Source organism: Mus caroli, chromosome 2, assembly GCF_900094665.2.
Source record: "Mus caroli chromosome 2, CAROLI_EIJ_v1.1, whole genome shotgun sequence".
NCBI lineage: Eukaryota > Metazoa > Chordata > Mammalia > Rodentia > Muridae > Mus > Mus caroli.
This window is the reverse complement of record NC_034571.1, coordinates 70,486,212-70,505,299: the sequence shown is the minus strand read 5'-3', so window position 1 is coordinate 70,505,299 and position 19,088 is coordinate 70,486,212. Positions and strand designations below refer to the sequence as shown.

Here is a 19,088-nt window from a genome sequence, read left to right as displayed (position 1 = left end):
AGAAAAAAACAAAACAGACTCCTATATTGGGCTTCTCTGTCTATGCCTTGCTATAATAATGTTAAGAATTTGAATGATTCTCTCATCAGGAAGCAGCACAATGTTAGTTTATCTTTTTTTTTTTTTTTTAAACATGTGAACAATAATACTGATGCCACAAAGCCCTGTGTTAGATTCTTTTTTCTGGGGGTGGATGGATGGTTGGGGTGCTAGGGAAAGACCCAGGCCTCTGCATGGATGAGCTCTTCCACTGAGTTTACCTCCTCACTAGGAAAGGCCCTCTGTTCTAGAATGTAAGCATATTTAGTCCAGGCCATTGTCGTGGGAAGACAAATCCCAGGGCCTAGGCTGGATTCTGAGAGCCCAGCCTGTCTTACCCAGGCCCCTTTGATGCCTGACTCATGCTCATATCATTAGAGTCCAGCAACAGCTGCCTTCTGAAGAATCTGCGTAAGTGGACGCTAACCCACCCGCCACACAGTTCATCCATTTAAACGTGTTTAAATTCATGTAATCACCCCTAGAGTCAGTTTTTATCACTCTCAAAGGAAACCCTGGGCACAGTAGTAACCATTCAGTTACCTGTTTTTTTCCTTCTGAATTTGTCCACCCTAGGCGTTTCATAGAAATAGAGCCATTCTGTGATTGGCTTGGTAGGATGCTTTGAAGATTGACCTTGTTATAACAGGTATCCCGTATCATTATTCCTTTTAACTGCTGAATATTACTCCACTATATAGGCATATCATATTTCAAATAGAGGAACATTTGAGTTATTTCTACTTTTTATATTCCCAAACTTTGTTATTTATTAGACTTGCCTCCAGTATGTCAAATATCGATGCCCAGGCTGTATTCTATATTCAGTCAAAATCTCTAAGGATGGCTTTAGGCATTAGTGCTCTGTGTTAAGGCATCTCACTGGATTCCAGAGAGGATTGAGAACTAGTACCTCAGGCCCTAACTCAGTGACTGGTGAACTTTGGAGGCATCCTGTCTACGGTGAATGTTTAATACCTGATGAAGATTTGGGTGATGACCGTGTTATCAACAGGCTTTCCCCAAAAGAACCAGTAGGACTTTTCCATGACTTTTTCAGGGGTGTGGATAACTTACAATAAGATTATTTAGAAATGACAGTTAAAAAGACTGTGAGGTGGGGGCTAGAAAGATGGCTAAATTTTTAAGAGTACTTACTGCTCTTGAAGATCCAAGTTCAGTTCATCGCACCTATATCAGGTGGCTTACAACTGCCTATAGCCCCAGCTCCAGAGGACCTGAAGTCTCTGACTTCCCCTGGCACCTTCATGCACTAGCTATACACCCATGCAAAATTTTAAGAGGCAGTGAGAGCCAGGAGTGTGGTGGATCCCTCCAGCAGTTCCAGCTCCTAGGGAGGATTGCAGTCAGTGGTAAGACAGCCTGGCCTGCATCATAGAACCCTGTCTCCAAACAAACAGGAGGAGACTGGAATGTTCCTGCTGGGGTGGGTGTTGGATGTGGATTCCTGTACACACTTCATTCCTGTGCTTTTTGTTTCTTTTCTGCAAAGAAAACCCTGGCACGGGCAAGCCAACTCTGCTTTTTGGTAGTGCCTGTTAGAGGCAACTTTGTAGTCCAGACCACAGGAATCAGTACTGAAGTTGCCCAGAAGGATTTTCTGATTTACACAGTTGGAAGGAGAGGCTGACTTGTTGGTGGGTACACTGCGTGTGCGGGGACAACTGAGTGTGACCTCTGCAGCTGGCCTCTGCCATCGCCTGGCACACTTCTGCCTCCCCTGCTCAGGGCTGCCAGGCAGAGCTGGTTGGCACTACCCTAGCCATTCCCATAGCTCCTTAATGGGGTATAATTTGATCACCTGTCAGGAAGTTAGTAAAGGTTTGTCTCCTGTTGCTCTTAAGATTTTGAAGAATAGTATCTTATTTTTATCCTTAAAAGACCTGAGCCGGGCGTGGTGGTGCACGCCTAGCACTTGGGAGGCAGAGGCAGGCGGATTTCTGAGTTCGAGGCCAGCCTGGTCTACAGAGTGAGTTCCAGGACAGCCAGGGCTACACAGAGAAACCCTGTCTCAAAAAACCAAAAAAAAAAAAAGAAAAAAAGAAAAGACCTGAGATTTGGAGTGGGTTAGTACCTGCTGAATTCATTTTGAGGAAGGCCACGAGTGTTAGGGCTGTGTAATTGTGACTAAGTGACTGGCACTCTGAAAGGGGGAGTTGGAATTTTCCTGTGTGTCAGATCTGACAGTCTTTCTGCTCTGGTGTAGCAGGAATTTGTAGCATTGCGCGTGGAAGCAGAAGCTAACCTCTGTCCAGCCCCTGGCAGGAGGTTGAAGGGGAAGTGGTTGGTGCCTGCTGTGAGCAGAGGCTTGCAGAGCTGACTCCCTGGTGGAATCACTCTTGTTGTGGTTCTTAGGAGTGACCAGGTTTGTTTAGCGGAACTGGACCCAGGGGTTGGGTATTTTGTTTGTTTGGTTGTTTTTGTTTTTTTTGTTGTTGGTGTTTTGTTTTCTTGAGACAGGATGTCTTACAGTAGCCCAAGTTGTCCTTAAACTCACTAAGATCCAGGTCCTGCTTCAGCTCCCTAGTGCTGGGTTTACAGTGTACGCTCGCTACGCCTGGCAAGGCAGAGAGTCTTTGAATAGAGAGTGTTGAAGAGTCATGAACTTTTGTTGCTGTTAAACCATTCAAATCTTGGTGATGAAAATCAGGACATTTTTATCTGCAGTAGGAAAAACTGCCAAGTTTAGAAGGTTTTATTTTTGCTGGTGGCAATTCCCAATGAATTACACATTGAATTACAAATGAATTACAGTGAAATACACATTGAAAGCCACTCTCAATAGTCTGTTTTACTTCATGTTGCTGCTTGGAGGGAAACCTGTACCACCAACTCATAATTGTTCCTACTGGTTCCCAGGCTGAGAGTGGGTCTGCTCTAGGGACAGTCCCTTGAAAATCTCTAGCTGGCCTGAAGCAGTTGCTTCTGACTAACCCAGGGTCTGGTCCCTGCTGTGCAGTGGGGCAGGTGTGGCCCGGCACTTTAACTGTGTCTCATTGACCTTGACAAGTACCGTCCTCTGTCTCCAGGGATGTGGGTCAAAATGGCTCCTTAGGAACAAACCTGGTTTTCTCCTGTCCTGGCTCTGCAGAAATTCCAAAGTTCAAGGTGTCTGTGTCTTGTGCTTCGGGTGTCCAAAGTTCCCTTGATAAGGCTGTGGCTGTAAAGTGTTGGGTCTGCACTGCAAAAGACAGTAACAGAGAGAAGAAACAATCTTGGATTTCTGGTACCAACTCACCCTCCACCTATGAAGGTAGCCAATCTCTGGTGTCCCTCAGTGTGTCAGGGACTGTAGTTTTAGAACCTATGGGTACTAAACCCTCAGGTGTTCAAATCCTCCTTGTAAAATACACATAGCTTTTACTCTGTAAGTCATCCTTAACTCCCCAATAAATACTACCTAATGCAGGCTTCATAAAGAGTTATATTGTTAGAGGGTAATAAAGCCTACATAGTTACAGATAATTGAACGAATTCTTTCAGTAGAGGGTTGCTTGAACTGACAATGTGAAACTATTGGATTTGGAGGGCCGACGACACTGCTGCACTGGCAATTTCTAGGGCAGGAGATGAAACTGAAGTTGTTGATGTTCTGCCACTCTTAACAAAAGGACTGACAAGATGGCTCAGGTCCTAAAGCACTTGGCATGTGACAGAACAGGGAACACAAATTTCCCTGGTCCGGCTTCCTACCTCACCTTTCTGTCTGTCTCTAAAAGTGGAAGGGTCTTCTTTTGTTAGCTGTTGGAGACGGAACGAAGGACTCTTCACAGCGTTGCTAGAGAGTTCCTGCCAAAGAGGCACTGAGTGTTTCTGCACCCAGCTTCTCCATGGAGAGCAGGCCTGTGGTACCAGAAGGCCCCACCCCTTGCTTCCCATACCAGTCTCCTGGCTGCAGAACTGCAGAACGTTGAGAGATGATTACTGTCTGGTTTGTAGGGAAACCCACCATCTCCTTAGTGAACGGCTTGTACCTTTATTCTCAAGGGATGGAGGCAAAGGGAGAGAGCGCATAGACAGTTCTAGAGACCCGGCACATTTTCTTGACATAACTTGCCCAGATCCTTTCCCACCAAGGACAGTGTGGCCTGGTTTGTTGGAAAACTGATACAGGAATCAATAGCTGCAAGGAGTTGGCCCTAAAAAGATGATTTAATATTGTTCTTGTCTAGTGTGTTTGAAGGCAAGTTTAAAACTGTGCGATATTTGTTTCTCCTCTTGTTCTTTGCACCTGAGGAAGTCTGAATAATGGGGTTAGAGTTCGGAAAGCTGGGCGTGGCTGGCTGGGTTGTGGTGCCTAGGGACTAGTTTAGTGCTTTACAGAAAAGCAGCCTGTGGGTGCAAATTCATTTTTTCTGACCATTGTGAGGGAAACAGCTCGAGTCGTGAAGAAAATACACCCAGTGTCGTGAAGAAAATACACCCAGTCAGCAATTAGATTGATGGATTCATTAGCTTTTACTGCCTCCCTGATTGCAAACGTCTGACTTTTCCTTTTTAAACAGACTCGCTGTGGTAGCAGAGTTAGCCTTGAACGCTCTGTGAAGCCCAGGACGACCTCAAGCTCACAGAGTCATATGGCCTCCTCCTGAACACTGGGGTTCCAGGTCTGCACCAAGCAGCCAGCATCCAGATCACAGAGTTCTTTGTGAACATTTCAAGATATGGCCCTATTCTCCTTTAAAAACCAGAATTAAGGCTGAAAGTCTAGCTTGGGAATAGCTTGCCTAGTGTGCACCAGGCAATGTCTGCTAACATCCCCTACTCTTCCTAAAAGATGTTTTTATCTTGAGAAGAGTGTGTGCTAATATTCCTTAGGATGCAATACTTACTTTTTATATTCAATAATGTCTAAGTATTGATATAGGAATGGAGCTAAATAATTTTTCTGTGATCGGTCTTTGGTCATAAATCATATGAAAGAAATGTGCCTTTGTTGTTTCAGTACTTCGATACCTATGATTAACAATGAAAATATTGGCCGGGCGTGGTGGCGTACGCCTTTAATCCCAGCACTCGGGAGGCAGAGGCAGGCGGATTTCTGAGTTTGAGGCCAGCCTGATCTACAGAATGAGTTCCAGGACAGCCAGGGCTATGGAGAGAGAACCTGTCTCCAAAAAACGAAAAAGATCGATTACCCCAGAGCCTTCTTCCTGATGGTAGCGGGGAGGGGCAGGACTGGACCCGTCTTGCTCGGTGCCTCCTGGCCTCAATGCCTTTCCTCCAAGGGGTCTGTATACATTTCTCAAGCCTGCTCCTCCCATGTTTGCATGTGTGTTATAGTCTACAGCCAAAGTATAGCTCTCACTGTAGCCCCATCCCGCCTCCCTCCTTTGGGATGGGTGTGTGCGACTGACTTGGGCCTCCAGTATGTGTACAGTCAGTGTGGGTTTTGTGGAGGCAATAAGACTGAAGCAGTAGAAAATCCCCAATACCATTTGCAGGTCTGGAGCTGCACTCTCTTTTTAGAAAACATGTATACATTTTAGGGCTGTAGATTTATTTTCCTGGTTTTATTTTTCATTGCTGACTTTTGAGCACAGAATTATGATAATCAATTACATTTATAAATCACCTCATCGACTTTTCCAAACTTTTATTTTTTTTAAACAACTGTTGGAATTTTACTCCCTGGACAGGATTGTACCCCACTCCCCCCCACACACCCCTTTTTCTTTTCGCCAAGACAACTGAGCAGAAATTTGGCTGAACAGTGTTGTGGGATTAGGATGTGATAGTTTTAGATCCTACCGTCTGCTCTCGGGCAGCTGCGGCCAGCACAGAAACCTTGCAAGCTCACTCTGTATGTAGGCTTTCTGGACAGGAATGGTCGTCACATTTTTGGTTTGGATGTCTTATACCAAAGGGAAATAGTCTTCATTAAAGTTCGTATTTCTTTTACCTCGGCCTCTGAAAACAAACAAACAAACAACCCCCCCCCCAAAAAAAAACAATGAAAATATTGGATTCTGTGGCTAAATAATGTGTACATACTCATTTCACAAATATTTATGAGGTCTACATCCGGACTTGCATGGCATGAAGATTGCTTTAATCTTGGAGATAGTAGAGCAGTTCTTCACGGAAGTGAGTTTCTGAAATTGCCCTTTCTAATTACTCTAACCCTTTGGCTCTTGGCACTCCTGAATTACAGGGTGTGTTTTATATGGTGATTAGTGTAATTTCATTAATGCCGTCTGTCCTTCGTGGATGTAGATTCTTACGGTGCTTTGCTTTTGTTTAATAGTTGCTCAGGAAAAGGGAGTCTCTCTTTTTTTTTTTTTTGGTTTTTCGAGACAGGGTTTCTCTGTGTAGCCCTGGCTGTCCTGGAACTCACTTTGTAGACCAGGCTGGCCTTGAACTCAGAAATCCGCCTGCCTCTGCCTCCCGAGTGCTGGGATTAAAGGCGTACGCTTGAAAAGGGAGTCTCTTACCTACCCTTAGTAGCTTGTGTGACTGGCCATTATAGCATTGTCTATTCTGCTTGGGGACTTAGGATGTCTAGAAGGAGGTAGCATTTTCTCTAGGCTTTTGAACTTTCTAGCCTAAAGATTTCATTTGCTTTCAGCTCAGAGGCCCCTTCAGGTTAAGTGTGGGGTGAGGTAGAGGGCTCCAGTTCTCCTGTACTCTTAGTTATACTGCACCTACATCCCAGAGGACCTGGATGCTTGGAAGGTTTTAGATAGGGCAGAGTACCTGGATTGGCCGTGGACAAATTCTGTGGCGAGTCAGAAGATAGGCAGCTTAAAGGCTGTGGAGGATAGTGAGAGGCCCTGCTGTACAGTACATATGAACATTCTTCTCATGGCTTGGTTCATTTGCCACCAGCCCATGTCCTAATCTCTAACTGTAGCTAAGTTGTACTTTCTCAGCACATGGGCAATGGAGTCAGGAAGACCAAGAAGTCAAGCCTAGCCTGAGCTACACAGCATGTTTGACTCTAGCTTAAGCTATATGAGGCCCTGTCTCAATTCCTGTCCCTCCAACCCCCCACCCCCACCCCCCAAAAAAACCCAACGTTTTTAAAGGGAGTGGATTTCCTTCGTAGGTTACAGCACAGAATCAGCTGTGCTTGGCCTCAGGGCCTGTGTTTGCATGTTCTGTTAGGAACTCATCTGCCAGCATGCTCAGTTCCATTGATGAAAGTCAGGGGAACCCAGTCAGACTTGGTCCTTTGCTTTCAGAATGCGTACTTTTCTTCTCTGAAATGGCATGGAGGGAGTGCCTCTTTTGGCCCTGAGGTCAATGTGTAGTCTGTAGCAATCCCTTCCTTGGCTTCCAGTCATACTAATTATTAGTACTCACCAAAGGGAAAATGAGAAACAGACAATATCCTAACCTCAGCTGTCGTGTCTTGTGTTCTCCCCAGCACAGGGCATGGTGCTATGTGCTTTAACAAAATACTTTTGTTGGGCACAATTCTATTGCACCGGTGATGGAAGGAGCTCCTTTCAGTGAAGAACTGAGGCCTAGCGAGAGGCCTTATAGACAGACTGTTACAGTGGGTTTTCCTGGGTTTTATTGTAGATTTGGCCTGTAATGTATCATTAAAATAGCACACAGATATTCAACAAGTGGCACCCCCAGTTGTCATGCTGGGGGGAATTTGGATGTGTAGCAATGTGAGGTTTCCATTGGCCACTTGAAAACAAAATTCCTTGTCCATTTGTAGCCTCATCAGAGCTCAGACTTCCTGCTCTGTTGTGTTCTTTGCCATAAGTCCTGTTTTTGTGGGGCCTTTCTCTCACACTCCTGCCCTTATTATATGCCACCTGCCTGGAAACTGAAGTCTCCTGGCCGGGCCTTTTGTGAATCTCAACCCAACAAAGGCCACGTACACTGCCTAGGTTCCCCTGGGGGCCCTCCAACCTGTTGCTGGACCCTTTGTCATTAAGTGGGTTGATAAGCCATTGAATAGAACGACTTCCAGACCTGTCTCTTCACTTGCACAAGAATTTCTTACTCAGGGATTCCGGCCTAGGAACCTAGGGTCCTGTCAGTACAACTGGATAGAGAAGTTTGGCGAGTGTCTGACTTTGGAGGAAGGCTAAATCCAAATGCAAACCAAAGCAGCCCATCTCCTTGGCCTCTCCTCACCCCCACCCCTCCCTCAAGGTTTTAAAGTATTGTTTCATACTCCCTCTTCCAAAATAACTTTGGCTTTTAAAGTTAGCTGAGCAGTGAAGAAAAGGAAAACCTCTGGGGACCCTGGAAGCGTGATGGCACAGCTGAGAGGCTTTTGCGTTTGTCACTGTTTGTTGCCATGTAGGTGCTGGTGACAAACAAGTTATGGCCTCACCTTCTATTTTTCATGCAGTGGCTAAACCCAGAAAAAGGCACTGCTTTCATAGTCACTGACATTTGCTCCAGGAGATAGATTTATTAATAGTGTTGCTGCCACACCCCAGCCTGCTCCTTTATACTTTAAAGAGGCACTTACACTTTCTTCATATGAAAGATCATTTTGAGGGAGGACCGGTGTTGTCTGGGCTTTCTGTTGAATTGGAATCCACTGTGAGGGTAGGGTGGGCGAGTGGGCATCGTCACCTACACAGACACAACAGAGTTGCCCAAGGCTTCTAAGCTGTAGTGTGCTGTCCGTTGTTCAAACAGCGTCCCCAAAGAAGGGGCTGAGGAGTAGATGCCTGTGTCCTACAATGTCACTGTGCCTGCTGTGGCTCTCACTGTCACAATGTGTTGGGTGTTTGCTGGCAAAAGTACTAAAGCTCCTTGTGCTTCCATTTCCTTACTCCAGAGTGATGATTGCCCACTGGTGGATTGCTGTGCATCCAGACGAGGCGGTACAAGTTTTGGAACAAGGTTTTTGAGCACGTAGAAAGTGTGTGATCAGTGGTGGCTGTTCTCGTTGCAGTGCAGTGTCTACTTTATCCGGACTTAAACTATCCCCACATTGTAACCTTCCGTTCTCAAAACCCAGTGTGACCAGTGTCTCACACAACTCTATAGTAGATTTCATCTACTTTTTATGTATATGGGTGTTTTGCCTGTATGTATTTCTGTATACCACACGTGTACTCGATGCCTTCAGAGTCCAGAAGAGAGCATCAGATACAGACAGTTGTGAGCTGCCATATTATTATAGGTTCCACGAACAGATCCAGCTTATGTGTAAGAGCAGTGAGTGCTCTTAACCACTGCTTTAGCCATCTCTCCGGTCCCTAATAATCCTTTTTATAGACCCAAATTGCTTTGTAGCAGTCAGCAACAATAGTGAGTAACCATGATGCATTTTTCAGATATATACATATGAAAGTAGTTGAAATATAATTTCCAAGCTCAGGGTTAATTTATGTCTTTATTGGGAACACAGAGCCCCTTATTTCTGTCCTTCTTTACATGATGTGTTTAGTAGCCATGGTAATCATCTCATTTGTAAATTATGCTATTATGGAATAATATGAAAAACTATTGAGTTTAGTCATTAAGAGCCCTCTTTGTGATTCAGATTCACACCAGCTCTTTGGAGTAATTGCTAATGATACCTAGAGTAGTTGGAAAGGCTAATGTCCACAGTTGTAGCCTCGGGAAGTTGTTAGCCACACAGAAACATTTGCTTAGAGGACACCCGAGGAGGGCATGGGCCCATAGTGGGGACCGCTGCAGGGTTGCGCTGTCCACCACCGCAGCCACTAGTCACCTTGCAGTCTTGAAATGTGATGAGTGACAGAAACCAAGCAAGAGGCTGGAGCTTTAGTTTTAATGAGCTTGACATTTATAAACAGCAGAAACGACTTTTCTGTTTAATAAGCCTTAGGCAGTCCTCTAGCTCAGGAGCTGGGGCTCGGGGCTCCTGGTCATGCCTTTATAGGGCAGCATTGCGTGCTGTCTTGTTGGATAAGATTATTGTGCTCTGTCACCTTTAATATCACAACAATCCTGTTAACATGTTAAAATGCTATTGGACCAAATTGGATTAAATACATTGTTCAAATTAAATTCACTGTGTTGTTTTTGTTATTGTGTCTGAGCTGCAAACAATATCATTGCATATGTCATTCACATTATATTTCTTATGAAGTTCCTTTAGAGCATTCTGTAATTAAAATTAGTGTGTATCTTTACATTAAAATGAATTTTCAATTGTAGTTTGGACATGATAAAATCTGAAACACTTAGAGGTTTAGACATCTTCTAGTCCAGTCCCACCCTCTTTCCGGTGCAGAAAGCAAGGCAGAAGGTTTCTATCAATTGATGGTGCCCAGTTCCAGGTAGGGCCTGGAACCTGGTCATCTTTACAATGACTCGGCAACACAGTAGACCAGCGCTTCATCTTTTTCCTGTTACAAACAGAAAATTAGTCCTTAGAAAAGACAGCACTGCAAGTGGAAAGGAATGTGGCTGCTGTCCCTGACCAGTGGAAAGAGTGTGTTCAGTAGGTGTTCACTGTGTGTGTCATTCCTGGGCAGTGTGATAACACTTTCACAAACAGTAATGCTCATATTCCCATACTGTGTGTGGCCATCCATGTTGGAAGACTCCATACTAGTTTTCCTACTTTAACTTAAGTCTTTTCCTCCCAAAGCCAGAGATGAGATGTTTTGTTTTGTTTTTGAGCAGGGTTTCTCTTAAGTAGACTTGGCTGTCCTGGAACTTGCTCTGTAGACCAGGCTGGCTTCAAACTCAGATCCACCTGTCTGCCTACTGCACTCTAGAATTAAAGTTTTTGAGCAGGGGATGCTACTATAACCCAACCCAAAGCCATAGATTTAAAAACAAACAAACAAACAAACGAACAGAAAACAGCAACACACTTTAAAAGCAGACCCATAGCTTGTGTCCTTAAGGAAAAAAAGAATTTGACTGAGTGTGTTTAAATAGAGTTCTGAGATCACTTAAAAGTTTAGGCCTTTTTGTGTTGTTCTGATTTCCCAGGCCTGACCTGAGATCTGTGACCAGAACCCGCTCAGGCGTGGAGGTAGGTAGCTCGAGCTGTAGACACAGTCCGTGTGTGTCTCGTGTCTTCTTTCTTTCATTAACCGTCACATAGAGGCATAGGAATTACATGACATAAAGATGCAAGTGAATGTTTGTGACCTCTAGGCACTTGAATGTTAGAGCCAATGCCCAAGAACTGTCTTTCTCAAGGACGACAAGGGGTATTGCCCAATTCCCCAGTCTTGGGAAGTTGGGGGATGAACAGTCAGCTTTGTGTTGCTCTTAGTGGGCATGTGGCCTGTGTTGTCCAATTCGGGCTTTTTTGAATACACACTAGTTTCAGGCTGTCTGTTTGTGGTCAGGTTACCCTAGAGGCCAGGCCCTAGATAGGCTGTGGCAGGGGCTGAGGGCTGGGAGGCTCTCCTGTATTAAGCATGCTATTCAAAACTGCTGGTGGTGAAAGCATGCATGCCTCTATGGGAGGGTGCAGGGTCCCTGGAGGCCCTGCCTAGTCAGATGTCAGCTGGGTTTTTGATAACAGGATTTTACAGGCTGTTATTTTAGCTTCACAGGTAAGTCCACGTAGCAGGGTTTGTTACTTGGTTTTTTGTTTGTTTTTGCTTTTGCTTTTCCCCTACTTTGATTGGACTGAGTCTTGCTCTGTAGCTCAGGCTGACTTCCAATTTAGCAGCAATACTTCTTTCTGCCCCTACATTCTGAGTGCAGGATGGTGAGGTGTGTGCTAGTAACCTGGCAACAGTATTGTCAGTGTCGGTGTTCAGGAATCCATAGACGCTGCTGATTTTTCTTAGTAGAAGAAACTAATGGAGGGGCTGGAGACAAGGCTAAGTAGCTACTCTTGGAGAGGACCCGTGTGTGCGTCATAGCACCCACACAGTGGCTCACAACCATCCACAAGTCCAGTGCCAGAGGATATGACACCCACTGCTGTCCTCAGCAGGCATATCCAGCATGGACATGGTGAATCATGTAAACAAAACATGTGTAAAGTAAATTTTAAAAGGTTTCAAGAAATTGTAAGGAGAAAGTCTATCTGATGTTTGTGTTTGGTTGACCAGGTGTATTTTCCTGTGTTCTGCTCAGTCACAAAAAGCCTGTCACCAGTTGTCTACTTAGCATTTTGAACCTTGGATTACTAATGTATAGCCCCAGAGTTGGCTGTGATCTCACAAATCACTGTTAGCTTTCTTTACAGTCAGTGACAACCTGTTCTAAGTGTCAGTCAATGACCAACTGACAGTCTTAGAAAGGATATCTTTCTAGAATCCTTTCTAGACTTTAAAGAGCCAATGGACGGGTCAGCCTGGCTAGACTCGTCTCCTTTCTTCTGTGGCTTGTCTTCAGCAGTCTGAGGCTTGCTTGTGCTTGCTGGTTGTGCTTTCTGTGCTGGAGTGTTGCTGCTGTTAAGACTTCATTCACCTACTCTTCCCTTTGTACACTACATCCTCTGGATTTTATCCCTGTGGATGTGCAGGCAGCTGAACAGGAGCTCGGCTAGAGCATTGGTGGGCATAGACTCCAGAGACTATTCACACTGGAGAGATGGCTTAGAAGTTAAGAGTGCGCCGGGCGTGGTGGCGCACGCCTTTAATCCCAGCACTCGGGAGGCAGAGGCAGGAGGATTTCTGAGTTCGAGGCCAGCCTGGTCTACAGAGTGAGTTCCAGGACAGCCAGGACTACACAGAGAAACCCTGTCTCAAAAACACACACACANAAAAAAAAAAAAAAAAGTTAAGAGTGCTTTCAGAGGTTCTGAGCCCAGTTCCCAGCAACCACATGGTGGTTCACAACCATCTGTAGTGGAATCTGAGGCCCTCTCCTGGCATACACCATATATGCACACAGAACACTCATACATAAATAAACTAAATTTAAAACAAACCTGGATCTTCTGGAAAAACAGTGAGTACTCTTAACTGCTGAGCCATCTCTCCATTCTCCTATAAACCGTGAACCTGGGGGCCGGAGAGATGGCTCAGTGATTAGGAGTGATTGCTACACAATTATGAGGAGATGCGTTTGGAATCCAGCATTCTCATAACAAACTAGCACGGTCTCAGGCATGCCTGTAGCCCCAGAGTCTGGGGGAGGATTATTGGAGCTCACTGGCTGCTAGCCTGACCAAAAACCATGAACTCCAGATTCAAGAAGGGACCCTGACTTAAAACCATAAGACCTGGTGATGAAGACACCTTCCTCTGCCCTCTACTCCCATGTGTTGGCATATGCACCCACACACAAAAACATGAAGTTTTTAAAAAGCATAAAAGCACATTAGGTGTGGGGCCTCCCAGTACTCGAGAGGCAGAGAAAGGTGGATCTAGTCTACTAAAGGCCAATCTAGTGTACTGACTGAGTTCCAGGACAGTTAAAGAAGCCCTGTCTGGGGGGCTGAGGGTGGGGAGCTGATTGAAAAGGGATAGTGAAGCAGAGGTACGTCCTTTTTCCTCTGCCAGCATGGTAAAAGCACCAATAGAGAAGTAGACTAGAGGTGGTTTTACAGTTCTTCGCCCTCTGCTGCTGGGCAGCTATCTCACCTTTGCACAAGCAGAGGGCTGTCTAGGTGATTCTGACAGCCCTCTCTGTGGTGGTATTCCATGACTGTGTGGCATAAACAGTGGTTCCCATGTGACCTGAGTCACATGTACCAAAAGGTCCAGACGTAAGGAGGAAGGAAGGCTCTGGGGATGAGAGTTTTCCTTGAGCTAGAGAACTGGAACTTTGCAGGGAAGGGGGATGTGCGCAGTTGAGAATGAGAGAAAATATTGCCACTGTCACACAGAAAGACCAAGAACACAAGGTTGGAGCTGGGTTGACTTTATATGCTCTTACTGCCTTGTTTTCTGTTTTGAGACATTCTTCTCTGGTTCGTGTTGACCTTGAACTCAGAACTGTTCTTGCTCCAGCCACCTGAGTCCTGTGATTACCGGTGTGTGCCTGGCACCTGTTGCTTTCAAATACTCACTGAGTCAGGCCTTGGGAGTCCAGACTTAACCCTTGTTTACGTTCATGGTCGTGACTGTTGTGCGTAGTGGCAGTTACCACTTCTGTTGTGTCTCTGCAGACTTAGTGGCTTTTCTCTGTGCTGCTAGAGGTTCTGTTACCTGTGTGAATGTATTGTTCAGTGGTAGATAAACTAATGATCCACTTAGTCTGTACACTAATCTTGCTGTTCTTGACTACCACTTTTGTTACTACCACTTTTTGGCAAGAGTTTTAGCCATTAGTGCATATTACTTTTAAGAAATATTGCTTGCTCATGCTGTCTTTGTGGCATGTGCAGGAAAATTGGACTGACACAGAGGTTAGCATTCCTTTGTACAGAGACAATGTGAAAATTTGTGAGGTTTTCCTTATATTTTACAGGACCCCCATTCCCTCAATCATACTTGCTGGGTGGTGTCACACACTTTTAATCCCAGCACTCAGGAGGCACAGGCAGGTGGATCTCGCAAATTCAAGGACAGCCAGGGTTACACCAAAAAGCCTTGTCTTGGGTGGGGTGGGAATCATACTTTTAAAAAGTTCACAGTTTTAAAAAGTTAGCAGACCCTTTGGAAAGTACCCTAAAAGTGCCCGTGGCTCATTAAAAAGGCTTTTTAAAGTGTTCTCTGTGGTCTAAATATAATTCAGTACATTAAATTCATATATAAAATTCCTCCGTACCACTGATAACAACATAGCCATGCCTCAAGAGCCACTGTCTTTGTCTGACTGCACAGTTCTTCCCTATCCCTCAGGCCTAGGATGCTCTTGATTGTTGCTATGTTTACTTAGTTGCTAATTGGTTAGATCCAAAAATGACTGTGAGTATTAAATAATTTAGTTTGGGGAACCCTGAAAATGGATAAAGGAGCTTGAAGCATTGAGAAATATCAGCAGTTTCTGTAAAGAGTCTCTGTGATTCGAGACTCCCTCCTTCAGCTGACCCATCAGAGAGGTCAAGGGTGGAGACAGCACCGCACGGAGTTGCCTGCCTGGTCTCCTGGTTTGTTTCCCCTCAGGTGAAGTAGATGAGGAAGATGGAAGCAGTGTTCTTGAAGGTTCTTTTGGAAATGATATGTGTGTGTTCTAACAGTAACTGAAGTGTGTTCATCAAGTGCTTTCTTTGTGTGGCTTGCTCACTCAGAATGGGCAGAGTCCAACAACGGTATCCTAAGGATTACTGTTCTCCTGACAGAGTAAGGGCCACCCTTTTGTAACTTCTATAAACCCTAGGCCTGCCCTGCACCAGCACAGCCAGATTGTAACTCTTGAAAGCCAAGTGTGAAACTTGTTGTGGAGAAGTCAGAGCTTGGTGGTTTCTCCACCAGGTAGGTGGGGTTACCCAGGGTTTGAAAAGTGAATGTCCTTGGTGATTTCATTTTGACCACAAGACAGCTATGCCTCTGGAGAAAGTCGGGCTTCTGACTGCCTTCGCTTTCCAGCTTTGCAGCTTTGCGTCGTCTTGCATCATGTTGCAGGTTATGGGCTGCGTAATGGGTGAGAGTTCCAGTAAGCTGGCCGGGTCCTGTTTCTTAGATTGAGTGAGTCATTCCTGAGAACCTTGCTTGAGAACAGGAAGCAGCCCATGGACGTTTCTGTGCACGGTAACGTAGCCTGCCAGGCTGAGGAAGCAGACACTTTCTAGCCCAAACCAAGTGGAGGTTGTCTCCAGGACCTCTGGAGTGCTGCTTTCGTGATGGAGGCTTTAACCTTGCTGAGTGATTTGTATTTGGTATGAATTCGGAAATTTTTATGTGGTGAAGTCTCTAGTTGTTGATTATTGAGAGAGGATTTCTTTCTGTAGGAGGAATACGTGGGCTGGTTGGTGTTGAGTATTAGTAGTCTCCAAATATATACGAGTTGTTTAACCAGGTCTTTCCGATATTGCTGAGGTAACACACATAAACAGCAGTAGTATACCTGATTTAGATGACTGTAAGGCCCTCTGTGACCCCCACACTATTCTGTATTTTAATTATTCCGTATATTTTAATCACCTATTTCATAGTAGTAACAGAAAGAATTAGAAAATTAATCCGTGAAAACCAAAAGAACTTGGTGTGGGGCTGACTACAGTGAACCATAGGCCTGTCTTCTGCCTTTGGAGTCTTTGTTGAAAAGCAGTTGGCATTATATTGTCTATCATGTAATGCAGTGTGGGACAGGAACCTTCGAGAAGTAAATGGGCAAATATTTAGAAATGCAACAGTCATAAGTAAGATAGATTTAAAAGACACATCTGCCTGGAGTCATTTATTACTACAAGTAATACTACAGGTATTAACAAATAAAGTGTTTATTTACTAGGCAGTATGACCACAGAGTAGGACCCTGTAAATGAAGGTTAATTATGCAGCTGTTTATTCGATTGTTAAGGTTTGGGCATCCCCTCGGTGCACTTACAGACGCTGACAGCTCCCCTGGATGACTCTCAGACTGTAGAACATGAGTCTTGTTTTCTATCTGGTTTTATTCAAAAGTATTTGGGCATTGTCTGTTGACAGGGGAGCTAAGCCAGGTTTACTTTCTAGGTGAATAATATATATTCAGCTGGACATCATAGTGAGATATAGGATAGGCACTGTACCAAGTGTTCCTCACTCTTGATGTTCTAGTAACGAATGTGTGCATGAAGAGAATGCCGAGAAGCAAAGGGTAAACTAAGGTGGATATTTCGGAGTGTGCGTACACCTGTATGTAACCCCAGCATTTGGGAGCTTGAGGAGGAGGAGGATGCGTTTGAGGTCAGCCTGACCTCCATAGTGAGATCCCTAATAAAAGGGGGTGTGGGGGGGAACAAGCTTTACTATAGAGCTAGAAGCAAAGACCCGTTTTTATTCTGTGCTAAATGACAAATACAGTTTATTATTTTTAGCAGCTTGTTGAGCTGTCAAAAGCTTGTTGCCAGTCAAAAGATGGCATAGTGGGTAAAGGTGCCTGCTCCCAACCTGATGATGGCCTTAGTGCCTGAGACCCACATGGTAGAGGGAGAGAAACAGCTCCTGCAGGCTGCCCTCTGACCTCTATTTATACTCTGTGGCACATGTGTCTGGTTCCCACCCCTCCTGCTGCCACCCCAATAAAAAGTAATAAAAATCCGTATTTTAAGATACAATTTTAATTTCAATAATATGCCAAGGTCTCGGTTTACTGAAGAGCTTTATTGTAGGGTGGGAATCATTTTAAAATCTTTTGCTAAATGTTTGTTCAAAGACTGACTTGAAACATAATATGGCTTCAGTGTTTAAGGTCTCTGTTTATCCTTGTGCAGAGATGTTTATTTCAAAATGGCCTGACTTTGTTGTCAAACTGTACCCTTCCATGAGGCCTGTGATGGATTACCCAGACAGCAAGTAATTATTATACATTTTGAATCTAACTTTTTGTTGGAGCAGATGGTGATAGAACATGAATTGTCCAACATTCTGCTTCTTACTGTCTCTTGCGTAAGCTAAGTTTGTTGCAGAACTTGGAACACACTCAGGAATCCGTAAGTGGCAGGCAGCATTTGCCCCGAACGCCACAAGGCTCACCCTGGCACTTAGGTTACCCTTGGGCAGCTTTTTCCAGTCTAAGAAGATATCTGTTGGAGTGCTATGCTAGCTGTTGCCTGCTTTCCGTTTCCTCCCCAGACTGTTTATGTGGCCTTCCTCCTAGGAGACCCAAAGGGTCGGTCAGGGGGTCGGACAGCTAGCTGCTTTACAGAACTTTGGCTATGAGATGCTTCTCTTCCCCGCTGTCTTGTTCTTCTTGCTTGTTAGGGGCTCCACCCTAGCATTTCCTCTGAGATGCTGTTCAGGTTTCACAGAGCAGTGGGTCAGGGATAGGTCTTTGTGGTGTAAGTCATGCGCCAGTCACAGGGTTCCTTACAGGAAATGCTCAGTGCTTTGTTCATTACAGAAAATAGCACTTGTGCTGAGGGCCTCCCAGGCAGTGCTTTGGGTTAGCAGACTTGTGTACAGTGTTTCTTCCCAGTGTAACGCTTTGACTGTTTCATACAGTCTCATCCAGTATCTGAAGCTAGGGCATTGTGACACACACTTGTAATCCGAGCTTTGGAAAGCTGGGGCAGGAGGATTGCTGTGAGCTCGGATCCATCTTGGGCTTCAGTATGAAACTTTGTCTTAAGGGGGGTGGGGGGAGGGGGGCTGGAGAGGTGGCTCAGAGGTTAAGAGCACTGGCTGCTCTTCCAGAGGTCCTGAATTCAATTCCCAGCAACCTCATGGTGGCTCACAACCATTTACAATGGGATCTGATGCCCTCTTGTGGTGTGTCTGAAGACAGCCACAGTGTACTCATACATGAAGTGAATAAATTAAAAAAAAAGAGGGGGAAAAGGGGGCTGGAGAGGTGGCTCAGCAGTTAAGAGCACTGCCTGCTCTTCCAGAGGTCCTGTGTTCAATTCCCAGCAACCACAAGGTGGCTCACAACCATCTGTAATGGGGTCTGATGCCTTCTTCTGGTGTGTCTGAAGAGAGCAATGGTGTACTCATATACCAAAAGTAAATAAATAAATCTTTTAAAAAGGGGGGGTGGGGTGGGGGGGAAGCAAATGCAAGGCCCTGGGTTTGGTCATCACCTCTGAAGAAAAAATTAGAAAAGATAAAGTGTGCCATGCTCTTGGGCTGGCGAGATGGCTCAGTGGGTAAGAGCCCTGACTGCTCTTCTGAAGTTCCTGAGTTCAAATCCCAGCAACCACATGGTGACTCACAGCCATAATGAGATCTGATGCCCTCTTCTGGTGCATCTGAAGACAGCTACAGTGTACTTACATATAATAAATCTTTGGGCCAGAGTAAGCAGGGACTGAACCGGCAGGGTTGACTGGAGCGAGCAGAGGTCCTAAAAATTCAATTCCCAACAACCACATGAAGGCTCACAACTATCTGTACAGCTACAGTGTACTCATACACATAAAATAAATAGATAAATCTTAAAAAAAAAAAGGGAAAAAAATCAAATTTCAGACATTTTCCTTCTGAAACTTGTGTGGAAATCTAAAACAGCAAAATGTGTTAGGCACAGGAAGAAACTCACCGTTGCTGCATTCAGATAAGAATGTCTGCATTCAGCTGGGCGGTGGTGGTGCACGCCTTTAATCCCAGCACTCGGGAGGCAGAGGCAGG

At 45.0% G+C, this 19,088-nt stretch overlaps 1 protein-coding gene and 1 long non-coding RNA gene across 3 annotated transcripts in view; both read left to right on the top strand.

The window, feature by feature from the left end:
• Window positions 1-19,088, top strand: part of Nfe2l2 (nuclear factor, erythroid 2 like 2) — a 29,616-nt gene that overhangs the window by 4,154 nt on the left and 6,374 nt on the right. The window lies entirely within an intron of this gene.
• Window positions 12,557-18,481, top strand: LOC110289413. Its single transcript, XR_002377345.1, has 3 exons — window positions 12,557-12,707; window positions 13,288-13,291; window positions 17,072-18,481. It is a non-coding gene; the product is annotated as an uncharacterized LOC110289413 (long non-coding RNA).